Here is a 23,967-nt window from a genome sequence, read left to right as displayed (position 1 = left end):
AAACAATTGTTTATAATGAATGGTGAGTTCACAAACCCATCTGCTTTATGACTTCACACCAGATAGATGAGGCTTTTCAAGTGCTATTTCCTGAGGCAGTGATCTCAACTCTTAGCCTCAGCTACAGCCCTCCCAGTGGCAGGGAGTGTCTCAGAAGCTGCTGGCTCCCAGAGGAACCTAGGCCCTAGCTCAGTCTTGACTCTAAGGTAATGGATCGCCTAAAATCAGTGCTGGGCCTTAGTCCAGACCAAGTGTAAAACCTTGGGAACATTACTTATCATCTTCCCAGAGCCTTACCTTCCTCAAATGAAAACGCAATTCCTTCCTTCCTCTATCCTACACAACAAGAGTTGAAGCCAGGACATTCAAGATGGATAAAGTACTTAGTAGAAAACAAAGTTGCAGTAACATTAGGTCTATAACGGGAGGGGGAGAAATCAAAAAATCAACCACTGGGACTTCTCATCAAAGCAGGAGAGATGCTAGTGGCAAGTTGTAGTCAAAATAATGTTAATAAAAAATGCAGATAATAGGTAGTAGGCACTCGCTGATGGCATAAACTATTTTAAATGTTCCACAAGGATTTTCTTAATCCTTAAAATAATGCAGTTCCTGTAACTGGGCCCAATTTCCAAACGAGGAAACCAAGGCACATGGTGGAAAGGTTATTTGCCAAGATCACAGACAGTAAGTGGTAGAACAGGATTTGAAGCCAAGCAATTTGACTCTAAAGACCTATGCTCTTTATAAGGAGACAGTGGAGGAGGTGGAAGAAAGCTAAGATGTCTAAGTTACCACCTCATTATGGCCAACTGCGCAGGCTCTCAAAGGCAGGGCTGCAGGGACATCATTGTACACACTGAGGAAAAGCAAGGCTCACTTGCAGGGAAGTCTCAAAATCACAGAGCAGGGCAAGTAACACTACACTCCTTGACCAGACACCAGCAACCTGGCAATTCTCTCCACTACCCAGAGACAGAGGTAAGGGAAATGCTGTCAAGCATACCCTCTGCCTTTAGCACCTCAGCATCCCCATAAGGAAAAAGGCATTGCTTCCAGACCTGCCTCTTACTTCCTCCATTCTAGCCTCTGCATCAAAAGTGTTCCTCAGTCACACCCTAGGCCAGGGCACAGAGGCTGCTCAGAGGGGCCCTAGAGAACATGGATCCCTGCTCCATTCTCATTCTGCCTCGGTTTCAGCCCGGGACCCTGACTGTGGAAGGAAGAGGAGGGAGTCTGGGTTATAACATCACCTGTGCCCATCCCTCCCAGCCATATGGGGGTAGTCTGTGAAAAGCCTGGCATTTTCTCTGTTGTCACCCAGCCTGGGGATGGAGTAGAGCTCAGAGAGGAGCTTAGGACCAAGAGGCCTTTCATGCCACTCTCAATGACACTAGCACCACCTAAACAAGGACATTTCTCCACAGGGTAAAAAGAACACCAGATTAACCGTCCTCATCTTGTTCACCAGTTTACACAGCAGTCACCTTTCAGAGGCCTCTCTGCCTAGCCCTCCTGTCCTGGATTTCCCCTAGATCTACAGATGAAACAGGAGGGGCCTGAAGTGGGCAATAAGAGAAAAGGAAACCTCCAGAAGATCAGACCATCTTGAGGCCCCCCTGAAAGGAAGCTGCCTGTCAGCAGCCAGTACAGTAGAGTCCATGTCCCTTTGGCCGGGGAGGAGGGACAGAGGGTAGGCTGAGTTCTGATCACATGATGTGGGCCAGCCCAACTGGCCCCAGCTTTGGCCGACTGTCTTTAGCCCCTTAGTGCCCCAAGAGGCTCAGTGCCCCCACTCTCCCTGCCCAGACATGGATAGTGGTGCCCTAGGGTAGCTGTAGTCACGCTCACTGCTGGTACCAGTTCCTGAAGAAGTCGTACCCATAAGCTGATTAACTGACAATCATTACAGAAGAAATATTAGTGGCCACCAAAACCCATGGCCTCCAAATGCCGACTCCCAAACCCAGTCTTTCTGAAGAGCACATCTGGCCTACTTAGAATAGAAACAGTATCACCTTTTATTAAGTGCTGATTAGGTGTGAGGAACTGCTCTAACTGCTTTATATGTAATTGTATGATTTCACTTAACACTATTTCAGGGCTCTTTTTGTTTTTTGTATTGTTTTTTTTTTTTTCAGAAAATGAAACTGAAGGAAAGGGCTTGCCCAAGGTCACACAGTATATACTGAAGCAAAATGGCTGATTTGTCATTTATTCGCAGAAATTCCCTGTGAGTGATATAAATTCCCTGACTGCCCAATGTAAAATGGTACCCAACCAAAACTCTGGATAAAGTTTTAATCCAATCTAGAGATTAGGGTCTCCAGAGCACTTATCCACTGTCTGAAATGAATGCATTTGTGTGTGTCACCCATACTAGGCTATGATTATATGACTATGTCCCTTTGCTATGATCCTGTATGTGTTAAAAGTGCTTTACATGCAGTAGCTTGTTTATTTTTCACAGCCATTCTAGGAGGTAGGTATGACAATGATTGCTACTTTACAGATGAGAAAACGAAAGCTCAGAGAGGTTAAGTGATTTGTGCAAGGTCACAAAGACAGTGGGTGGCAGAGCTATAACTGAAACTCATAGCTGGTCTCTGACCCCATACTGGGGCCTTACAGTCTGTAAACATCCTATGGAAAGAGCTCCATGAGGGTAGAGACCTTTTCTGCCTTGTTCACTGCTCCCTGGGGCCCAGGACTGCAACCTGCACCTGAAAGGCCCACAGTTAATATTTACTAAATAAAGGATTTACAAAGATTGGGTGCTTCTCACAGCCCTTCCAGAGCATTTTCTTCTGGCAAAGGAGGTTAATTACCCCTCTGCCTTAAACCGAATAGTACAGCTGTCAAGTCTGGCGGCCATACAGCCTCTCTCATCAACCCCCTCTGGAGTCTAGAACGATGTTCAGTTCTCAGAATCAGAATGAGCAGGCTTCAATTGCACTTTCATGGGCTGGCTGTGGGAAACAGGATAGAGAGGGTGTGTGACCCCAAGGGTCACAAAGTCCAATGCCTCTAGGCCCCAGGCAGTATCATAAATCATGAGAAAGTTGGTTGGCAACCATGGCAAGCTGGAAAGCACAGCACCAGCAAAGGGAGCAGCACCCACTAAAGAGTAGCTGAAACTCTACCCTTAAACCGAGGTTTACTGTTGCTGGATCCTCTGAGTTTCAGAAGTCAGTTTGAAAAACCTTCACCTCCAACAGCTGTGGAAACTGGGGACAAGTGAGGTAGTAGGATTGTAATACCATCTATACAGTCTGAGGGGCACTTGGTGGTGGTCAAAATACAGATTCCTGCCTCTACCAAGCTCCAAAAACCAACTGCAAGTTGGGGGCACAGAGCCTGGGTACCTGCAGTTTCAACAAGCTTTGTGCACAATGCTGATGCTAATTAATGTTTGAGAAATGTAGTCTTACGCTTGCACAAATGAAAATTAACTGGTTCACAAGAGCAGATGGCAGTAGGTTTAACTACACATACCAACAGCAGCCAGAAGAGGGTTGTGCTTGAAGAGCTCATTCCCTTCATTTAGCCACCAAGCCCAATCTCTAGCATCAAGACCAAGAATGGTCAGGCTAAGCCACAAGCTGAGTGTCTTGACAGATGTGAAGTAACAATAATCAGTATAGGCTGGGGCTAGAGGTTTAGTTTCACAAGCTCCCAACTCGGGCTATGCCAGAGGAAGAAAAATGAAGGGTTTGAAGGGAAGGGATTTGCTTCTTCCTTATAGTCACAGAGTCTTCCTCCCTTACCCTAATCCCCGCTGTTTGCTCACCCAGTGCCCCAAGATCTAACTCCGTTAAATTAATAATAATGACCACCACTTACTAAGGTACTAGGCCTTCTGCACATATGTTTTTGATCCTCACAAGAAAGAAGCTATTATCTCAGTTTTTACAGAAGAGGCACAAAGAAGCTAAGTGGTTTGCTGAAGGTCATACAGTGGAAAGGCATCTGACCCCAAGAATCAGAAATCTCAGGCTAACCCAGGCCTCTCTTAGCACTGCAGGAGACAAACATTGGGTTTTTTAGGTCTCCGTAGGGCTCCAGCTCAAATGTGCTACAGGAGGCTGAGTATACAAGTACGCAGACTCCACTTCTCTAAGCCTATTATCTCACCTATTGGGGATAATGCCACGCAACACACATGTAGAAGGGAAAAAAAAAAATAATCAGGAATCAAAGCAGAGTTTATTGCAAAGGTGATGTTCCAGAGCCATCTGAAACTAGAACTGTACTCCAGTCTGCACCAAAGCCCCAGGGGCATCTGCCAGAGGGATATCCACAAGAAGAAAAGAAAAGAAAGGAGCGGGAAGAAACTGTAGAGATCTTGCAGGACAAAGGACAGGCAAGGGAGGAGAAAGGGAAGAGAAGACAAGCAGGGCTTTTGTATAGGCCCTGCGCCACGGTACAGGGGGAAAGTAAGCAGAACATAAACTACTGATTCAGGTAAATCACCTTTCCTTACTTTTGGCGACTAGGGCTAATAAGTTCACAAAGCAGTTCCTTATCCACCATTGCATCCAAACCTCGTAACAACTTGAAGTACATATGGTAGTCATAGTTCCCCTACCATATAGAACGCTGAAATGAGGCACAGTGAGCTTCCCTGGCTTGCCCCAAGAGTAATGAATTGGCTTTGGTGATCCCAGCACTGGGCTCCTGTCTATGAAGTAAAATAAACTTGATCACTTGTAATTTGGCTACTGAGGTTCTGAATGCCAGGCAGTGGGGAAACAATAGTCCACACACTCTATTCCTCTGAGAGCTAAGTTTATGTAAGGGCTTTAATCTTTTTTTTTTTAATTTATTAATTAAAAAAAATTACAAGAAACACAAACATTCCCAACACATACACTCAGCAATTCACAATATCATCACATAGTTGCATATTCATCATCATGATCATTTCCCAGAACATTAGCATCAATTCAGAAAAAGAAATAAAAAGACAACAGAAAAATAAAACAAACAGAAAAAAAAATTTTTTACAGGCCATACCCCTTACTGATCATGATCAGTAAGGGCTTTATTCTTAAACTCCACTTGTGATCGGTTGATCCTTACTTACTGGGTGCTATACTGAGGATCCTTAGGCAGCAAACAGGCTCAGGAAAATCTAGGGATTAATCAGTGATGTCTGCTCTGGGCAGAAGGGATAGCAGCCACAAACATCAGTATTTGTATCAGTCTGGTAATGACTGAAAAATGTTTTTTACCACAATAAATATTTAATGAGCTCATATTATGTGCCAGGCACTGTGAATATACAAATGGATAAGACTGCCAAGAGCCTAATTCATGAAACTAGCAGCTGATGTGAGAGTCAACTTGGGTGCTGGTGGGTTCAATGCTCTTTCCCTCCAGAAGCCACTCTGTCCCCACTACCAACAAAATGTGCAATATTTAGGCCTGGGCTCTGCCAAGGCAAGGCTCAGGAAGAACAAAATGCAGAAATACAAATAAGAACTGTGAAACGGATGCCACCATGGAAAGAGCACTAGGCTGGGAGTCAGGAAAACTGCATTCTTTCCCAAGCTCAGCCTTGATCACACTACTTCACCACCAGCAAGGTGGTGGTGGATGGTTAAAAACCCGAGCTCCATGGCTGGGCCAATTCTGGGTCTGCCACTTGTACCTGAGTGACTATTCTAAAAATGGGTTCCTAACTGTTCCAGTTTGCTAGCTGCCAAAATGCAACACACTAGAGATGGACTGGCTTTTAATAAAAGGGGATTTATTTCATTAGTTCTTCAGAGGAAAGGCAGCTAACTTTCCTCTGAGGCTCTTTCTTACGTGGGAAGGCTCAGGGTGATCTCTGCTGGCCTTCTCTCTACATGTCCACCCCTTGTCAAATTGGCAACTACATGCATCACCTTAAACAAAAATTCTCTTCTGGCTGTGGACCACCTGTGAATCTTGAAACAAGCTATCTGGTGCCAATATGCACAGAGGACAGTCACAGGATCCACAGGGAGAAACGGGGAGGAAAACCTGCAGGGTAAACACCATTGGACTTCATAGTCTGAAAGTCATTTATCCTTTGGCTTTAAAAAGTGGCAGCCCCACCCTTTCCAAGGACCTATGCAGTGGCCCACCTCTTTCCAAATCAACCTCAGGAAACATTGAGGAGACAACCTTTTCCTCGACTCCACTTTCTGCAGGCATCAGGGCCACCCCTGGGCTCTCTGCCATTTCCAGGGCACACGCTCAACCCTTCCATGTGGTGGCAGCCAGGCTCTCCCCAGTTCCCAAGGAGCGTGCTATACCTTTTCCAAAATCTGAGGCTGCACAACTCTTCCACTGCAACGATACGGGAGACTCATCCTCTGCCCTCAGGGCAAACTCACCCTCTCCATGTACATGGGTGGGTCCATTCTCCTGGCCGAGGTTTCTTGGCTTCAGACCCAAGCTTCCATGGTTCTCATGCTGCAAGCTCCAATTTATCCCTTTGTGTCCCCCTTTGTCCAGATTGGCAGTGGTTCCATTTACACCAACAGTCTCTTTAAGCACTCCAGGACTTCTCCATGATTCTCTTCACAGTTTCTCCAAAATCTTCCCCTTAGCCATCAAAAAAACCGTTCCAACGTATCTGGTATTTGCAAACTGCAGCAGCACCCAACTCTCCAGTACCAAATCTATTCTAGTTTGCTAGCTGCCGGAATGCAACACACCAGAGACGGATTGGCTTTTAATAAAAGGGTATTTATTTCATTAGTTCTTCAGAGGAAAGGCAGCTAACTTTCATCTGAGGTTCTTTCTTACATGGGAAGGCTCGGGGTGATCTCTACTGGCCTTCTCTCCAGGCCTCTGGGTTCCAACAACTTTTCCCGGGGTGTTTTCTTTCTGTATCTCCAAAGGCCTGGGCTGAGCTGCGAGTGCTGAGATGAAGTATGCTGAGCTGCTTGGGCTGTGCTACATTGAGCTCTCTCATTTAAGCACCAGCCAATTAAGTCAAACATCATTAATTGCAGCAGGCACACCTCCTAGCCCACTGCAGATGTAATCAGCAACAGATGAGGTTTATATACCACTGGCTCATGTCCACAGCAACAGAACTAGGTGCCCTCATCTGGCCAAGTTGACAACTGAATCTAACTAACTACCACACTAACCCAATGGCATTGTGAGGATTAAATGAGTTGATATTTGTAAAGTGCTTCTCTATCAGTGTGAATGCGGGCACATGCACACATATAAACACACACACCTCATACATACTTGTTAGCTATTATTTTGGACACTTACATATTGTTCTGAATATGTGACTAAAGCCAATGCCAAAATTTTCCATCCCACCCCAAGCCCTCTGGTAGGCCTCCTGTAAAGTAACATATCCTGGATATTTGCTTAATGCTCCCTCCCTCCAGCACCAAAGCTTTATATGGCTCTGTCTCAGAGTTCATCAGTAAAGGAAAATGAAAGGGTGGGACCTGTTTGCAGGAAATTTAGAGTAATTTCTGGGCAACACCTCCTCCATCTGGGCAGGCCTTCCCTGGTCCTCTCGGAGCTCAGGGTGTGTCAACAGCTGGCCCAGCATGGGGGAGGAAAGAGCACTAAAGGCAAGTGTTTGGAGGACCAGGAACTTTAACAGTGCGCTTCTAATCTCCACACCTGTAGGAAGAGCTGCCCATTTTCTTTCCATTGAAACATTACGATCACATGAAGACAGATCAGGGACTGCTACTATACTTCCCCTAGTGCCCTGAGATTTGGGCAAGAGAAACCCTCAGTTTCTTGGGGCTACCACTTTAGAAGGGCCATGGCAGTAATGATGCAAATCCGGAGGGGGGGGGGGGCACAGGGGAGGTCAGGCAGTGAAGGCCTGGAAAGGTGGAAACCATCCCAGAGCAATTGCAAAACTATCTGCAGCTACTGGGTAACTTTCCCTACTTCTCCACTCCCAGCCAGCCCTCAGGTATTAATATTCTGTTGCTGTGCTCACTCCCCTTTCCCAATTCTCAACAAGAGGGCTTCCTTTAATGGACAAGCTGCTGCATCTATAGCTCTTGCATAGAAAGACTGACAGAGTCAAAAGACCCTTTAAAAAAATGTTTATCAAGCTACTACTAAGCCCTTGATATGATTTGCCATTCTGTTGACTCCCGTGCATCACCTTATTTAGTAGGAAGGCTGACACTTATCTTCCTTGCACTATGAATTTTTTCCTTATTAATTGTGCTTTAAAGGGAGAAAGAAAAAAAGAAAAAGAAAAAAAAAACTGACCCTACCGGTTTTTAGCCCTTACCCAGGACAGGTCCCTTAACCTCTCTAAGCTTCAAATCCCTTTTCCATGGAAGAGGGCCACTGCCACCTTCCTCAGCGATGCTTGGTGAGGACTACGAAAGATGAATAAAGAAGCAAAATCTTAAGTGCTATCCCAAAGACAGTACCAATTCTTTCCATCCAAGTGCTTGAAAAGTAAGACTAGACCCTAGGAGAAATCAAGGGTGGTGATTTAGAATCCTCAGCTCTGGCAAGCACCACCTTGGACAGCGTTTCGCCTCAGAGCAATGGAGCTCCCAGGGGAGCTCCTCCAGCTACTAGTTCCCTGGGGCCAGCCCCTCTTAGCCTGTGGAGACTTGGCTCAGGGCTGCTGGGTGCTGCAGCTGTCAGTCCCTGAGATGGGGTTAAGGGTAGTGATGGGAGAGGAAGGTGGGTGTAATGGTTGGGTTCAGGTGTTAACTTGGCTAGGCGATGGTGCCCAGTTCTTTGGTCAGGCAAGCACCAGTCTAATCGTCACTGCAAGGATATTTCATGGCTGGTTGATAAAATTTAAAAAACTATGGCTGGCTTATCAAATCATCAGTTGATTGCATCTGACTGATTACATCCTGGACCAACTAAGGGTGTGTCTTCCACAAATGAGAGAATCCAACCAGCTGGATTTGATCCAATCAGTTGAAAGCTTTTAAGGGAGAATTTTCACTGTCTCTTCAGCCAGCAAGTCTCTCCTGTGGTTCGTCTAAACCCTTTATCAGAGTTGTCAGCCTTGCAGTCTGCCCTACAAATTTGGACTCTTGCATCCTCACAGTTGCGAGATATTTTTATAAATCTCGTATTTACAGAGGTATGTGTAAATATTCTGTTTCTCTAGAGAACCCTGACTAATAACAGTGGGTTTCCCTGGATTCAGCCAGTCTTGAAAACCCCAATCATGAGTAACCTAAACCCTTTCATGTGAGGGCTAATCCATGGTCTGCTACTCATTTCCAGTTCTCCTCTGAAAGAGGAGCGCAGTGGCAGGGAGGGGAAAAGAAGAGGCTGGTAGCCAGCAGATGGTGTACTAGGAGGCAGCCCAATTTTACAAGCTGAAGAACTGAGTACAGATTTGAGTGGGTCAGGGTGGATAAAGGAGAAAATAAAATGAAACCAAGCTCCTACAAATCTCAGATGTGCTGAGAAATGAGGTTATTGCCATTCAAGTGGCTTGGTGTGAGGCACATGTGTTCCTGAACCGGTGTACAGTAATGTTTGACAAACTAGTCAATTATTTAGAAATTTCTAAGTCCCAACCTTACCTATGCCAACCCATGCCCTGCCCTTTCTGCAGCCACTCTGGTCCAGCTGCTCTTTTCCAACTATCTATCTGCATTTGTTCTTCCCGTGAGACACAGGCCAGTCAGTGCTGGCCAGCCTCCACCTAGGATGCACTTCAGGCTGGAGCCACCCCAAAATAAACCCAAGCGGGAGGGTGTGCCGACCCCCACCAGTTCCCTCTTTAAAGTGCTGCTAGTTCCAAAACCAAGCTGTAAGGTACTTAGAAAGAAGCCGAGTGTGGTAGAAAGAACACTGGACTGGGAGTCAACAGTGTTTGTGTATTAAATACCGCATCCCTGTTTGGCAGCTGTGGTAAGGAGTTACCCCTATCTGGACCTACTTCCCTCAGCAAAGTGCAACTTGAATGTGCACGTGTACATGTGAATTCTGGACCAGGCTCAGTGGTCTGAGATCAACTCCAAGGTGACTGCAGGAGGCAGTGGAAGAATCAAGGCCTCAAAGGCAGATAGAGATAAGGAGTGTGCCTTCATTCCTTGGAGATGTAATTCTGGGCCAGTTCCTTAACCTTTCTCATCAGGAAAATAGGAAATGCTGCTTTCCTCACCAAGGCTGCTCTGGGAGTTACAAGAAGATTATGTACCCATGAAAGCCTATGTTTCTTAGTGGAAAAGAAAATACTGGTCTCAAATTTATGATCACATTTTGTTTTAAAACAAAAAAAAAGAGTAGGCAGGTGTGTGTGTGTTTACATACACACACTAAAAGAAAAAAAAACTCTGGAAATGTACTGTCCAATACAGTAGTCACAAGACACATATGGATAATAAGTACTTGAAGTGTGCTAGTCTGAGTTGAGAAGTGCTTTAAGCAAAAAAAAAAAAAAACACACACACAACAGACTTCAAATAAGAATGTAAAATATTTCATCAATAATTTTTAATATTATATGTTGAAACAATTATTTGAGTATACTGAGGTTATATATATTATTAAAATAGATTTAACCTTTTTTAACTTTTAAGAATATGGCTACTAGAAACTTTAAAATATATGTAATATGGATCAGATTTCTTTTTTTTAATTGTATAATATAACATATATACAAAGCAAAGAAACAAAAAAGTAGTAGTTTTCAAAGCACTCTTCAATAAGTAGTTCTAGGACAGATCCCAGAGTTTGTCATGGCCACCATACCCACATTTCAGATTTTTCCTTCTAGCTGCTCCAGAACATTGGAGGCTAGAAGGAATAAATATTTTTTTTATCATCACAATCGACTTTTTTTTTTTGTAAAAAATAACATATATACAAAAAAAAAATCAATAAATTTTAAAGCACGTCACATCACATTATATTTCTCCTTGACAGTGTTGTCTAAAAGGATATACAACCCAATGCTTACTAGTGGTGGCTGGTGGGATAGATTATGAAGTGATTGGTTTTCTTTTTGTTAAAGCATATTTAAACATTTTTCTACAAATTATTAGTGTTGTTTGAGTGATTTGAAAAGCTTTCCACATCAAAAAATGTTAAAATGCAACAATATTTCATATTCCCTTTGGTAATCCAGAATGCCTCCCAAAGCCTACAGAGAAGCTAGGGCTTTTGAGTGCCCTACCCCATCCCCACCCCATGCCAAAAAATCCCACAAGGTCAGCACAGCTCTTTCCCAGGCCCACACATGGCCTGACAAAGCTGAAGAGGAACACCTCTGGGGGATGGGGGTCAGGGCACCCCATCAGGATCTGAAGTTCTAGGACTCGGCTCACATCCACCCTACTAGTCTTCCAGGAGGGACAGAACTGAGGCCTTCAGGCTGGGCCACAGGAGACTTATATATACTTCTGCTTTCCAAAGATTTGTGTGGATCCTTTCTCCCAGTAACAGTTTTCATGGTGGTGTACAACTCCTGCGGTCTAGGAGAATGCAAAGCTGGATGTATATAAGGCGTGAACCTTGAAGTCCATCTGCCATGGGCTCAAATCTCAGCTACTTAGTAACAGTTGAGTAGCTGGAACACAGAGAGGTACTGTACCTCTCTGTGATTCCACTTTCTCTTCTATAAAAAGAGGGTCATAACAATAGCTAGACCCCATAGCGTTGCTGTGAAAATGCATCTAGTTAACGAATGGGATGGATATGCTAGCTAAGATGTTTGATAATCATTCAAGAAGCAGTCTAGGGACAGTCTGGGCAGTTCCTTGGACATCTATCCTCAATAAGACAAGCTATATGAGGCAGATTCTAGGATATCTGGCCCAGAAACACCCTTTTGATAAATGGGCACAGTGCATCTAGTTCAGCTTCTGGACAAAGTTTGAGGAGAGTGGATGAAGTTAAGAAACAGCAATCAGAAAACTTCCTCTTTAAGTGGCCTAGTCTCAGGAAAAAATAGCAAGTTAGTTAAAAAATCAGGTTCAAGCTGCTATGCCATCATCGATTCCATCCACCTTTTTTTTTAATAAATATTTTTATTAAGAAATCTTCACACACATACAGTCCATACATGGTATATAATCAATGGCTCACAATATTACCACACAGTTGTGCATTCATCATCATGATCATTTTAGAACATTTGCACTACTCCAAAAAAAGAAAACAAACAAAAACCCCGCATACATCCCATACCTGACCTCTCCCTTCTCACTGACCACTGGAATTTCAATCTATCCAATTTTTTTTTACCCTTTATTCCTCCCTATTATTACTTCGTTTCCTTATTTTTTTTTTTTTTTTCACTCATCTGTCTCTGTCCATAACCTGTCCATCCACCTCTTACCTGGACTACTGCAGAAGTCTTTCAAGGGGTCTCCCTGCTTTCAACCTTGCCTCCTCCAACCCACCCCTAGTCCATTCTACACAGAACTGAGCAATCCTAAAGCAGAAATCAAATCATGTCACTTCTTTCATTGCTCTAAGAACAAGAACCAAATTCCCAAGGGGACATCCATAGGCCTCTTGCTAATACTTTGAGTCACTCTCGCCTTACTCACTCGATTCTCACAAGCCTTCAGTTCATTCCTTGAAGAATTCTAAACTCATTACCACCGAGTACTTACCATTCCTCTAGGCTAGAATTTCATCACTTTGTTCCTTATCAATTTCATCTTGGTTCACCCTTGGAGGATTCCTGGACACCTTGATTGCAGCTGCCCCCAACCACACCCCCAAACACTCTACTGCACTGCCTTATTTTGCTCCCTTCACAGCCCTTCTCACTATCAGAAACCATCATGTAGTATTAAGGGTGGCCTCAAAATGACATTCCTTCCAGTGAAAGATGGGACCTATGTCTCCTTCCCTTTGATCTCAAAAGATCTGTAACTGCTTTGACCAATAAAATGTGTCAAAAATGATGTTGGAAAAAAAAAAAAAGATGTTAGACCAGTACCCAGACCCTGGGTCTCAGAATATGGAACACTCTCCCTGGGAACCCTGAGCCACCATGTAATAAGTCCTACTACTCTACAACCACCAAGCTGGATAGGACTCCTGTAGGCATTCCAGTTCCAGTGAACTCAGAGCCTCCCAACCATGCTGCCCAGGTACTAAACATGTGAATGAAGCTGTGGTGGGCCCTCCAGACTAGGCCTTCTGCCACCCCTGTCGCTGCAATGTAGAACAGAAAAATTGCCCAGCTGAGCCCTGTCCAAATCCTGACCCATGAATCAGTGAATAAAATGACTGCATTTTATGCCATTAAGTTTTAAAGTTAATGCAGCAGTATCTATCTATCTAGTGTTTTTTTAGATAAGCCTGAGCACTGAGTACTGACACGGATTCTTGATATGGGTCTGTTTCTCTTCTACAGAATGGGTGGTACTTTGACCTAGGTTCTAAGAGGAGGAGATATTCTCAGCAACCATCCAATCTAATCAAATAGAAAATTTCAGAATCTTCTCAACAACATCCCTACCAAAAGAGGGCCACTGCTGCTTGCACTTTGTTGAGGACATTCACAACACCTTCCAGGGCAGCTTATCCACCCCTAGGGAGAAGAGTCCTATAGCCTTGGCCAAGTTCTTGGAGATGATCTCTAAAGCTGGTTCAATCTGGGAAAGGAAGCAAGCCCCAGCAGATAAAATATTTCTCTCTTAATAAACAGCTATCTGTATCTCCAGTTTGATACACTGAACTTAATTCTAGCTGTAAAGGATTTTTGAAAGGTCTTCTAGTCCAACTACCTTCATTTACAGAAGAGGAAAAGGAGACCCAAAGAGGTTCATGAAGTTGCCCAAGGTGTCTCAGCAACTGAGCCAAACACAGCTGTGGCTAGAAAGCTAGTTTAGATTCCTTGCCCAGAGTTTTCTGTTACCCCTACAGGGGCCAAAGCAACAATGATGCGAGGAACAGGGCTGCCTTGGAGAAGCTTCTTTCCAGAGAGAGTTTTAATGCTCCAACAAATCTTAGTTCCAATTCCCAAGAAGCAAGACCACAATGCAAAAGGCCTCTAGCTAGGACCTTCCCCCTTTCCAACCTGAGGCTTAACAACATCTGTCTTAGCCATTTTCATTTAGCTTATAGGGTGTCTGATCTGGAAGGGGTCTTAGGGAATTAAGATCAAAGATGCTATACCTATTTCACAGATGGGAGGAAGGTTCCTAGGCTCACTGGGGCCTTAAATAACTCATTTTTCCTGGAAAGCCCATCCTTTAGCTCCCAGAGAGGTTTCTACTGCTACTAGATGGCCTTAGGCCACAATGTCCCACTCTTCCGCAACAGAGTAAGAAGGCCAATGTTGGCCAGCTCTCTGGGGTCTGCAGTTTTCTGCCATATGCCTTAAGGTCTTCCCTATGACCTCCTCTCATGCTTTTCTCCTATAAAGATGCTCTGCCACAGGTGGGCTGGACAAACTCAGAGATGGCAAACTCAAGGGACTACAGGAGCCAAGTCATGGCATCCCTCATTTAAAGGAAGCTAGGCCCTACCAGTAAGCAACAGTCATGAAAGAACAGACTTCTATTTTTTTTTCCATAACCACTTTACTGAGATAATTCATATACCATACTACTCACCATTTAAACTGACCATACTATTCACCATTTAAATTGGTTTTGTAGATTTTAGTATATCAACAGACTGATTTTTAAAGAGAAGCTGGGAAATTATAGGTTTCTGAATACATCTTCCTAATTTTAAAGTGCAGGTGATTACTTTAAATTATCTTTAAATGCCAGGCCAGTCAAAACCTGTCAGGAGGCTCAACTGGGCCTGAAGAGGCAGGGAAGAGATGTTCTTTGTGGCTTCTGCCTTTCAGAAGATAAGCCTCTCAGCAGGGCAGCAGTTTCTGTCATTTACCCCTAAATTCCAAGGACCGAAACCTAACAAGTACTCAATAATTTAATTCTGACTGAACAAATCTAGGGAAGTTCTTTCTCAACGTGCAGCTATAGAACTCTACAGCAGACTGTTATTTAAACTGTTTAAATATTACCAATGTCAAGAAACTCAGTAACTCCTGTGGCAGCTGACTCCATTTGTAGACACTCTGAAAGTTATTACTTGACCAGAGCCAAAGCCTATTGACCTTTCACCTCCCACCAGCTATCAGAGCATTACATCAAACAAGTCTATTCAAATGCTGTATTTCAAGACAACCGGATGACATTTCCACCCACCCCAAGCTTTGATTCTTTGGGCAAAATAATCCTAGTTCTTTCCACCATTCCTTCCTCATAGAAAGGTGCATGCATTTACTATCCTGGTGAGTGTCCTCTTTGTCTTCCTGATTTCCTGTCTCCCACCTACATTCCCAGCCATCAACATAGAGCCTCCCACTCCCAACTTTGTTCTCACCACATCCAAATTCTACCTTTACACTTAGCTCCACTTTGAGCAACACCCAAAGTAGGCCATTCCATCCATAAAATTGGTGTCTTTTCCTCATGTTGCTGTTAATATATAAATAGTCCAGGAAAAGCAAAGAGACCTCTACTCCCCAAACAAAACCTAAAGCTGCAGAAAGACACCAAAGATTGAGTGGGAGGGTCTTACTGCTAAACTCCTGAGCCTGACTCTCACTCTGATATTCTACCACAAGGGCATCCCACAACCCGGGCTTCTCACTGCCAGGATGATGGCCCCCAGAGATTCCTTAAATCACCATCACCACACCACCACCACGGAATTGCCTGATCAAGCTGAGAGCAGGGCTGGGAGAAAGTGGCTGTAAGAGGTAACATGGGCTGCTTTCCTGTGTGTACTCAGATCCCAATAGCAGGGATCAAGGGGCAGAAGACCCAGGAAGACGGAAGGGCCAGCTTTAGCACCTGATTTCTGTTAGCAAACTGAAGGCCAGGGCCAAACTCAAAGCCTCAAAAGATGAACAATCAACATCCTTACTATTACCACTTATCACTAAGTGCCAGGCTCCAGCTGAGCACCTATATATCATGACCTAACTTAACTTCAACAATGATCTGAGTAGACTAGACTTTAGATGTAATCCTATTTATTAAAGCACAAAAGTTATCAACCTGCCCTAGGGCACTCAAGTGTTAAGTGGCTGGGCAAATTCAAACTATGGCTGACTGACTCCAAAGTCCATGTTCAATCACCTAATTCTACTTCCTCCTCCAGAGCTGGAATGAAAACAAAACTGGAATAAGAGCCAAAAAACCTGGGTTCAAGTCTCATCCTTGCTTTGTAATAACTGATCTTGAGCAACTCCTATTTCCTTTCTGGGCTTGAAGTACCTAACTTGTGCATGAGATTCAATGACCTCTGGGGTCCCTTGCAGCTCTAAACAGTCCCTTCTCTATGAATGGAGAGAGGGATTATCAAGCTCCTAATGGCACAACAATGGGAACCAAGCTGACAACTGGGAGCAGGGCTGGGGAAGCCTGACTCTCTACAAAGCCAACATCTTCAGGAACTTACCCCAGCAGTCTACTTGTGGACAAATGCAAACCCACTGTTCTCAGTACATTTATAAAAAGACATGAAATCAGCCAAGGTGGAGATGGCTCTGATGGGCAGATTACATAGGAAAGAACATGTAAAGGCACTCAAATCAAATGATTTGAACCACAGAACAAAGACCTTTACAGCCTTATTTATCAAGTCTCGATTATATCACTATTACTTATCTCAGAGTTACTAGAAGCTTTAATAAGCTAATGAATGTGAAAAGTGAGCAAAAACCATACAGAGCCCAGGCAGACCATTCATCCAGATGGCTCCTGGCCAATGAGGAACTCCAGCTCCTCTAGAAAGCTTAGAACATCATTTCTAAAGTAGGGGAAAGAAAAAGCTACTTTGAGATACTGGAATGTTATATATTAAGGGTAAAGCAGTTATCATAACAAATTTGGAGAGTTATTACAAAATGCCCTGTAAATAAGAGCTCTAATAAAGGGGTCACCTGGGTTTACTAACAGTACCTCGAACTGAGACAGGGAGCTCCTCATCATATATGACAGATCAGGCTGGCTTTATAAAATTCACCAGTTAAAGTCCACACTCCTCACTTCCAACTCCCTCTATACCCTCACATTCCTGCTTTGCCAGTTCAAAGGCTCAGCTGAAATAAAAGGTTCCATGTCAAGACTGTCCCTCTAATTCTGGGAAAATCTCTCAGGGAGGCATCCCAGGCTATATGCCACTGGAAGGTAGCCCAGTTGGCCCTAGAAGTTATAACAAACAGCGCTTTTTAAAAATTAAGCTAACACCTGAGTGTTCACCTCTGCTTAGAAAAGATGGAGAACCCATCAGAATGGGTATTTACCTCAAGCTACATATATCTCGTTTCAGAATGCATCTTCTGGAATATAAACCACCTATATCTGTGTGGGAATTTAAACTCATGAAGTGGACTACCCTATACTCTGTATCAATCTGATCCTCAAAACCACCTTGCACAGAGATTAGTCCCAGTCTACAAATAAGGGAAACAGAGGTTAGGCAAGGTGTCCAAGATCATAAAGTAAGTAAGAGCAAAAAGAAGTTGTGGTTTATGTTCTAATTTAAATCCTATCACCTTTCACTTTCTCCCCACTATCTCCCATGTTTTCATTAGGCAGGTATCAAAATATTTCCTTTCATGAACCCTGGGCAGGGGAAGGGAATCCTCTCTCCTGGCCACTCCCTTGTATCATCACTTCATACCAACCAGGGAAGTTCATGAGGCCAAATGAAGCACCTGTGAGCTCTCCTGAGGCCCTAGTACCCTAATTACCCTGCTATGGATTTTGGATTTTGCAAACAGAGGCACTCCCATCTGCTAAGCTCTCCATTTTAAAGAGGTTTTTGTGGTTTCGGGCTGCTTCTCCTTCTTTCTATGCCCATCTACCAGAGGGGAGAACTGGGTGCCACTGAGTACAGCTGTACAAACCTTACTTTGACCCTCAGGAGGCTCAGGGTTCAAGTTTGTTCAGGATTATCCTCCCCCTACTCCAAAAGGGCCCCAAACCACCCCCTAAACACCCCTTCCCCTCTGAGAAGCACTTACTTTCCAGTCAGAATTCATAAAGCTCAAACTCCCTCTAGAGGAGAGGAGCGGGGCCAGACCAACAGAAGGCTCCTGGTGTAGGTCATCTCCCCATCCCCCTTCAGAGGGTGTTCAATTGTGTGCTTTCTTTAGACGAGGAGAAAATGATGTGAACCATAGGACAGAGAGCCTTATGCCCTCATTTATTGAGTTTAATATAGCAGTTCTTAACTAGGGTGTACAACATAACCACTTAGGGAGTTTAAACACACACATATCAAAATGCTATTATTGACAGGTGCACGGGTGGTTCAGTGGTAGAATGCTTGCCATGAGGAAGCATGGGTTCCATTTCTGGCCTGTGCAACGCCCTCCCCCGCAAAATGCCATTATCATCCCTGACAAAATATTTGCTTAATATAACTTAAGGTGGTCAAATGTCCTCAACTATCACCAATGTCTTCTTAGTTTGGTTCAAATCAGTATCTAAACAAGAGCTACACACTGCATGTGATTAGTATCTCTTAACAGTTTTCATCTATTAAAATTCCCCCTTTTCAAAAATGCCATGTAATCTGTCCTGCAGAATTCCAAACATTCAGAAACTGAATAACCACTTCCTCACAGTAATTTAATTTGTTTCTCTATCTTCCATTTTTCCTATAAACTAGCAGTTAGATCCAAGATTCTACTAGATTTGGGTTCAATTTTTATTTCATAGGGGAAATTTTCATAGATGATGCAATGTACTTTCTATTATCACATCGTAAGGCACATTAACTACATTTGCTTGGTCCACAGGTTGCTCTGATATGCACAGTGATTCAAGCAAGAAGTCTCTCCAACGCTTACCAAGCTGGAGGGGGCTGGGATTCAAAACTGGATTTTTTTCTTAACTACAGTGCCAGATATAAACACATATGAATATAAAGCTCTGCTTTGGATTCTTTCTTTTGTGGAGAAAAGGTTACTTTGGGGAAAAAAGTCTTTTTTTGTATATGCTGTATGGTGGGGGCCACATTTCATTTTTCTGTGTGAGCATCCCATTATCGCAGGCCCAACTGTTGAATTTTTGTTTGTTCTGCTTATTTGTTTGTTTTTTGGCAAAGTGCATGGACCAGGAATCGTACCCAGATCTTCTGCATGGTAGGCAAGAATTCTACCACTGAACTACCGTTGCACCCCAGAAAAAAAAGTCTTTGACATTAAAAAACACCTTTGAAAACATTTAGACTTGATCTAATTCCCTCATTTTACATATGAAAAAACGAAGGCACACAGAAAGCATGACGTTTGCTGGTGTCCATGGGCAGACTCAGTAGAGCAAAGACTCCTATAATGGTGATCATTTATTATAAAATATTTTAAATGGTGGGTAGTGCAACAGTGGCTTAGTGGCAGAATTCTCAGCCTGCCATGCTGGAGACCCAGGTTCGTCTCCCTGTGCCTGCCTATGCAAAAAAAAAATATATATATATATTTGCCAGACACTAAGCTAAAGACTTCATTAATAGCATCTTTATCTCACAATCCTCTAAAATATTTGTTATTCTCATATTGAGAAGGAGGGAACCAAGGCTCAGAGAGGCCTAGATTACACAGCAAATATGAAGCAGATCTGGGACTCAAACGTGCAAACTGTATGATTTCAGGGACAGAGCTTATACTTCCAGTCATTTCCCATGGAAGGAAGAAGGGGACCAAGGTCGGAAGGAAGAAGGGGACCAATGTCTGAAGGAGCTTTGACACTAAGAGGTCACGGAAATCTGCTACAACTGGAGGAATTCGGGGAAAAGCCCAAACACAAGAAGGATTAATCAAAGGAGAGTGGAGGTTTACCTCCAGCTAGCTCAGTAAAGCAGAGGCTCCCTGGGGTTGTCGTGAGTTAGCTAGATTAAAACTCTTTTTCATTTTATGTCATCAGTTTGCTGCACTTCAAAGGGTCACAGGAATAAAAAGAAAAGAGAAAGATGCCAAGGACATAAACACTCAATCTTAGACCCTGTTTTCAACTATTCTTTAAAGAGAAAGCAAGAACACTGTAACACAAGTTAGTTTTCTTACTACACCAAGTCAGAGGAGCATACACAACCAACCTGACCACTCTTGAAACGATGAGCAGAGGCTTCTGGTGATGATACACTTGTAAATCTCAACCCACTGAATGTACACCAGCCAAAGCCAGTTCAGTTACACTGGCCTTTCCCCACAGCCCCAAGAGCTCGTGTACACTCTCCCCCAAAAGATAATCTTTACGAAAGGCAAATTAAAAACTAAAACCTATTTTAAAACAAAATTCATCTAACATTCCAAGCAAAAATAGGCAATTCTTTCACCAATCTTCAAGAATATCTATACATGCCCTTCATATGTGCAGATAAACAAAAGTCCATTTTTAATGAGAAGGAGTCATATATTTCATAGAATTCTGACACAAAACCAGCAAAGGGAGTTGGAGAAAACAGGAATTCAGGGGATAGATGCCTCTCCTGGAAAGTTTCAAGGTCTCCCAATATCATAACCATGACCACATGCTAGGCAGGCACTGGGCTAAATGTTATATGCCCCAGCACAGTGAATGCTCACATTGGCCTCATGAGGTTGAATTTAGTCCCATTACACAAATGAAACCTAAGAGAAAGAATGGTTAAGTAACTTGCCCACAGAGGCACAGCTAGCAAGTGGGAGAGCTAACCTGTGACCCCAGAACCTTTGCTATCTTTTTCTTTTAAATTAGATCCTTGTTCTCTTATACTTCAAGGAGTTTGTCTGAGTTAAGGGAAATTTTTTTTAATGTTTTCAAAATATTCAGGTGTGTGGGTAATTGGAGCTGAAGGGATATAGACTATGCAACAGGACTGGATACAAAAACTCAGAAATGGACAGCACAATACTACCTACCTGTAATATAATTATGTTAAAACACTGAATGAAGCTGCATGTGAGAATGATAGAGGGAGGAGGGCTGGGGACATAAATGAAATCAGAAAGAAAGATAGACGATAAAGATTGAGATGGTATAATCTAGGAATGCCTGAAGTGTATAATGATAGTGACTAAATGTACAAATTTTAAAAATGTTTGTGCATGAGGAAGAACAAAGGAATGTCATTACTGCAGGGTGCTGAAAACAAATGGTAGTTAATATTTTAAAATTTCAACTTATGTGTGAGACTAAAGCAAAAAATGTTTATTTGGTACAAAATTTATATTTTGACTAGTGCATTTCCTAATATAACTTATGTAGATAGCTTGATTGAACACCGTAAGTACCTGGAATCTCAGGTAGGACATGAGATTTTGCTGATTTATCCAGAGTGATGCCCCGATGAGTCCCAGAGTGATTCCATCAGTGAGTGGAAAAGTATCTGCAAAGCCCCCTTCGGGGAATGGTGAGAACTGGGAGAAATTCAACTTCCCCAAGTTGAATTCTTGATATTCTCACAAGCAGTGTGGACAACCAAAGCTATAGGCAGAGCCCCCAGTCTTGGGGTTTGTTCTATGAAACTTAACCCTGCAAAGCATAGGTCAAGTCTACTTAAAATTTAGGCCTGAGTCACCCCCAAGAGAGCCCCTTTTGTTGCTCAGATGTGGCCCCTCTCTCTAACCAACACAACGAGCAGTCTCACCACCCTACCCCTCTCTACATGGGACATGACTCCCAGGGGTGTGGACCTTCCTGGCAACGTGGGACAGAGATCTTGGAATGAACGGAGACTCAGCATCAAGGGATTGAGAAAAACCCTAGAATGAGCTGAGACTTAGCATCAAGGGATTGAGAAAATCTTCTCGACCAAAAGGGGGGAAGAGTGAAATGAGACAAAGTGTCAATGGCTGAGAGATTCCAAACAGAGTTGAGAGGTTATCCTGGAGGTTATTCTTATGCATCAAGTAGATATCACCTTGTTATTCAAGATGTAATGGAGAGGCTGGAGGGAACTGCCTGAAAATGTAGAGCTGTGTTCCAGTAGCCATGTTTCTTAAGGATGATTGAACAATGATACAGCTGTCACAAGGTGACTGTGTGATTGTGAAAACCTTGTGTCTGATGCTCCTTTTATCTACCTTGTCAACAAAGGAGTAGAACATATGGAATAAAAATAAATAATAGGGGGAACAAATGCTAAAATAAATTTAGTTTGAAATGCTAGTGATCAATGAAAGCAAGGGGTAAGGGGTATGGTAGGTATAATCTTTTTTTTTTTTTTAATTCCTAAACTAATGCAAATGTTCTAAGAAATGATGAATATGCAACTAAGTGATGATATTATGAATTACTAATTATGTTGTTTTATTTTGTTCCTTTATTTTTTAATTAATAAATAAATTTTTAAAAAATCAATTAAAAAAAATTTCAAGAAAAAAATTCAGGTGTGGGAGGGAGCCAAAACCAAAATGCAAATGCCAAGACTTAAAACTCCAATGCCTCAACCAGAACAGATAACTTCACAAGAATGAAGGGATGTCTCAGAAGATCTTTTAATACTAGTTACTGTATGTGTCCCTTAAAAAACTAAAACACTAGCACCTGAGCCAAAACAAGGGCTAAAAATAGGCATTTGTAGCAAGCTTTGGAAAGCTTTTAGCTTGCTTATGAGGCATTCATTTCTGTAGACTACAAAAAAATGTATGCACCGCAAAAAACAAAAATTCACAAGACCACACAGCCACTCCACAGGTGTCACATTTAAACTTGTCCAGGCTGCAAATAAAATCAGGGTTAGAAAAGAGCCTTAAAGCACCAGACACTCTAGAGAAAGGGCGACCACCTAACCAGCAGACAGACTATCCAATTCCAAGACTTTGCACTCAAAAAGCATCTAGGCCTTAACAGGCCAAAACAAAGAAGTTACTGGATTTATTCTGAGTTATCTATCAAAGACTACTCCAAACGTTCAAATTAATGAGTTGACACCCTCTACCCTTAAGCTTCCAGAAAGACAGTAACAGGGCAAATTTCCTTTCACTCAGATTTTTGCTTTAAGTACTTAAGACAAGTCTACTTCTCCGTTCAGAGAGCAAGGAGACATGCCAGCCAAGCTGTCTTCTTCCCACGATCAATAACCCAGTGACGCACCCTATGAAGGGCCCCTGGACTTGCACAAAATGCCAACTCAGGCACCCAATACCACCTGATGTCATGGCTGATTTAAAACCCACAAGGCAGGTTCACTATTAGCTAAGCTGCAGTAGCCAGGGTAAGAAGCCCCATTTAAACTTCTGAGGAGTGTTCTCTCCTGGGGATGATTATACCCCTTTGAGTTTAAAGAGAGGGAAGGACCAAAGTGTGTTTTAAAGTTGCTTTCCCTCCCTTTGTGGGTGGATCAGGGAGGTATTTGCAAGAAAATGGAGGTTTCAGCACTGCTCTTTGCATAAGAGGGTTCTCGAATGGAAAGGGGAGAAGTGGGGGGCAGCAGGAAGAGAACACGGTCTGAGGCACTATTAGTAAAAAGTCCCCTCCGCCAAAGGAAGCAACCTTAAAAGAAATAAAAATCGCAACATGCCGTTTTCAGTATTAGCTATTGTGGTTTCCTTAGGACTAAGAATGTGATTTTACTCCCTTTAACGTGAAAGCATTAAACTCTCCCCCTTCCACATTCCCATTTTGATGGTTTTAGACCAGTCAGCCTCAACCAGGGACTGCAGAAGGGTAGTTCTGAAAAAGCACTAGGCCTATGGCTACAAGCCAACATTCTAACTAAAAGCGGGGTTTTAACACTGGCCCACGTCAGAGGATCCAAAACCAATGAGAGATCCACCGTGACCTCACGCACCCGAAGGGGTAAGAGTACCCCCTCCAAGTGGAAGACCAATTCCGGGCAAACGGAGACCAAGAAAAGACTCCATATTCTGCACTGCTCTTGTTCTCTCCCTACCCTGACACGGCCCTGCTGGGATTTCCTGTAAATCCCGCCCCCCTTTAAAGGACCGGGTCCAAAGCACAACAAAACAAAACAAAAAAAAAGGGATGGGGAGGTAAGGATGGCTGAGGGAGCGCAGGTCTGTGGTCACATGCAGCT

General features: G+C 43.2%; 1 protein-coding gene and 1 long non-coding RNA gene across 5 annotated transcripts in view; one reads left to right on the top strand and one right to left on the bottom strand.

Moving 5' to 3' along the window:
• The window catches only part of LARP1 (La ribonucleoprotein 1, translational regulator), a 102,857-nt gene that overhangs the window by 29,922 nt on the left and 48,968 nt on the right, over positions 1-23,967 (bottom strand). The window lies entirely within an intron of this gene.
• On the top strand, positions 50-18,878 carry LOC143664023 (uncharacterized). Of its 2 annotated transcripts, XR_013166275.1 has the most exons (5): positions 50-206; positions 8,956-9,085; positions 15,560-15,694; positions 17,272-17,443; positions 18,749-18,878. It is a non-coding gene; the product is annotated as an uncharacterized LOC143664023 (long non-coding RNA). The 2 variants fall into 2 exon arrangements; XR_013166274.1 differs by lacking the exon at positions 15,560-15,694 and having other exon boundaries at positions 55-206.

This window comes from Tamandua tetradactyla, chromosome 20 (assembly GCF_023851605.1).
Source record: "Tamandua tetradactyla isolate mTamTet1 chromosome 20, mTamTet1.pri, whole genome shotgun sequence".
Lineage (NCBI taxonomy): Eukaryota > Metazoa > Chordata > Mammalia > Pilosa > Myrmecophagidae > Tamandua > Tamandua tetradactyla.
This window is presented reverse-complemented; position numbering and strand designations above follow the sequence as displayed.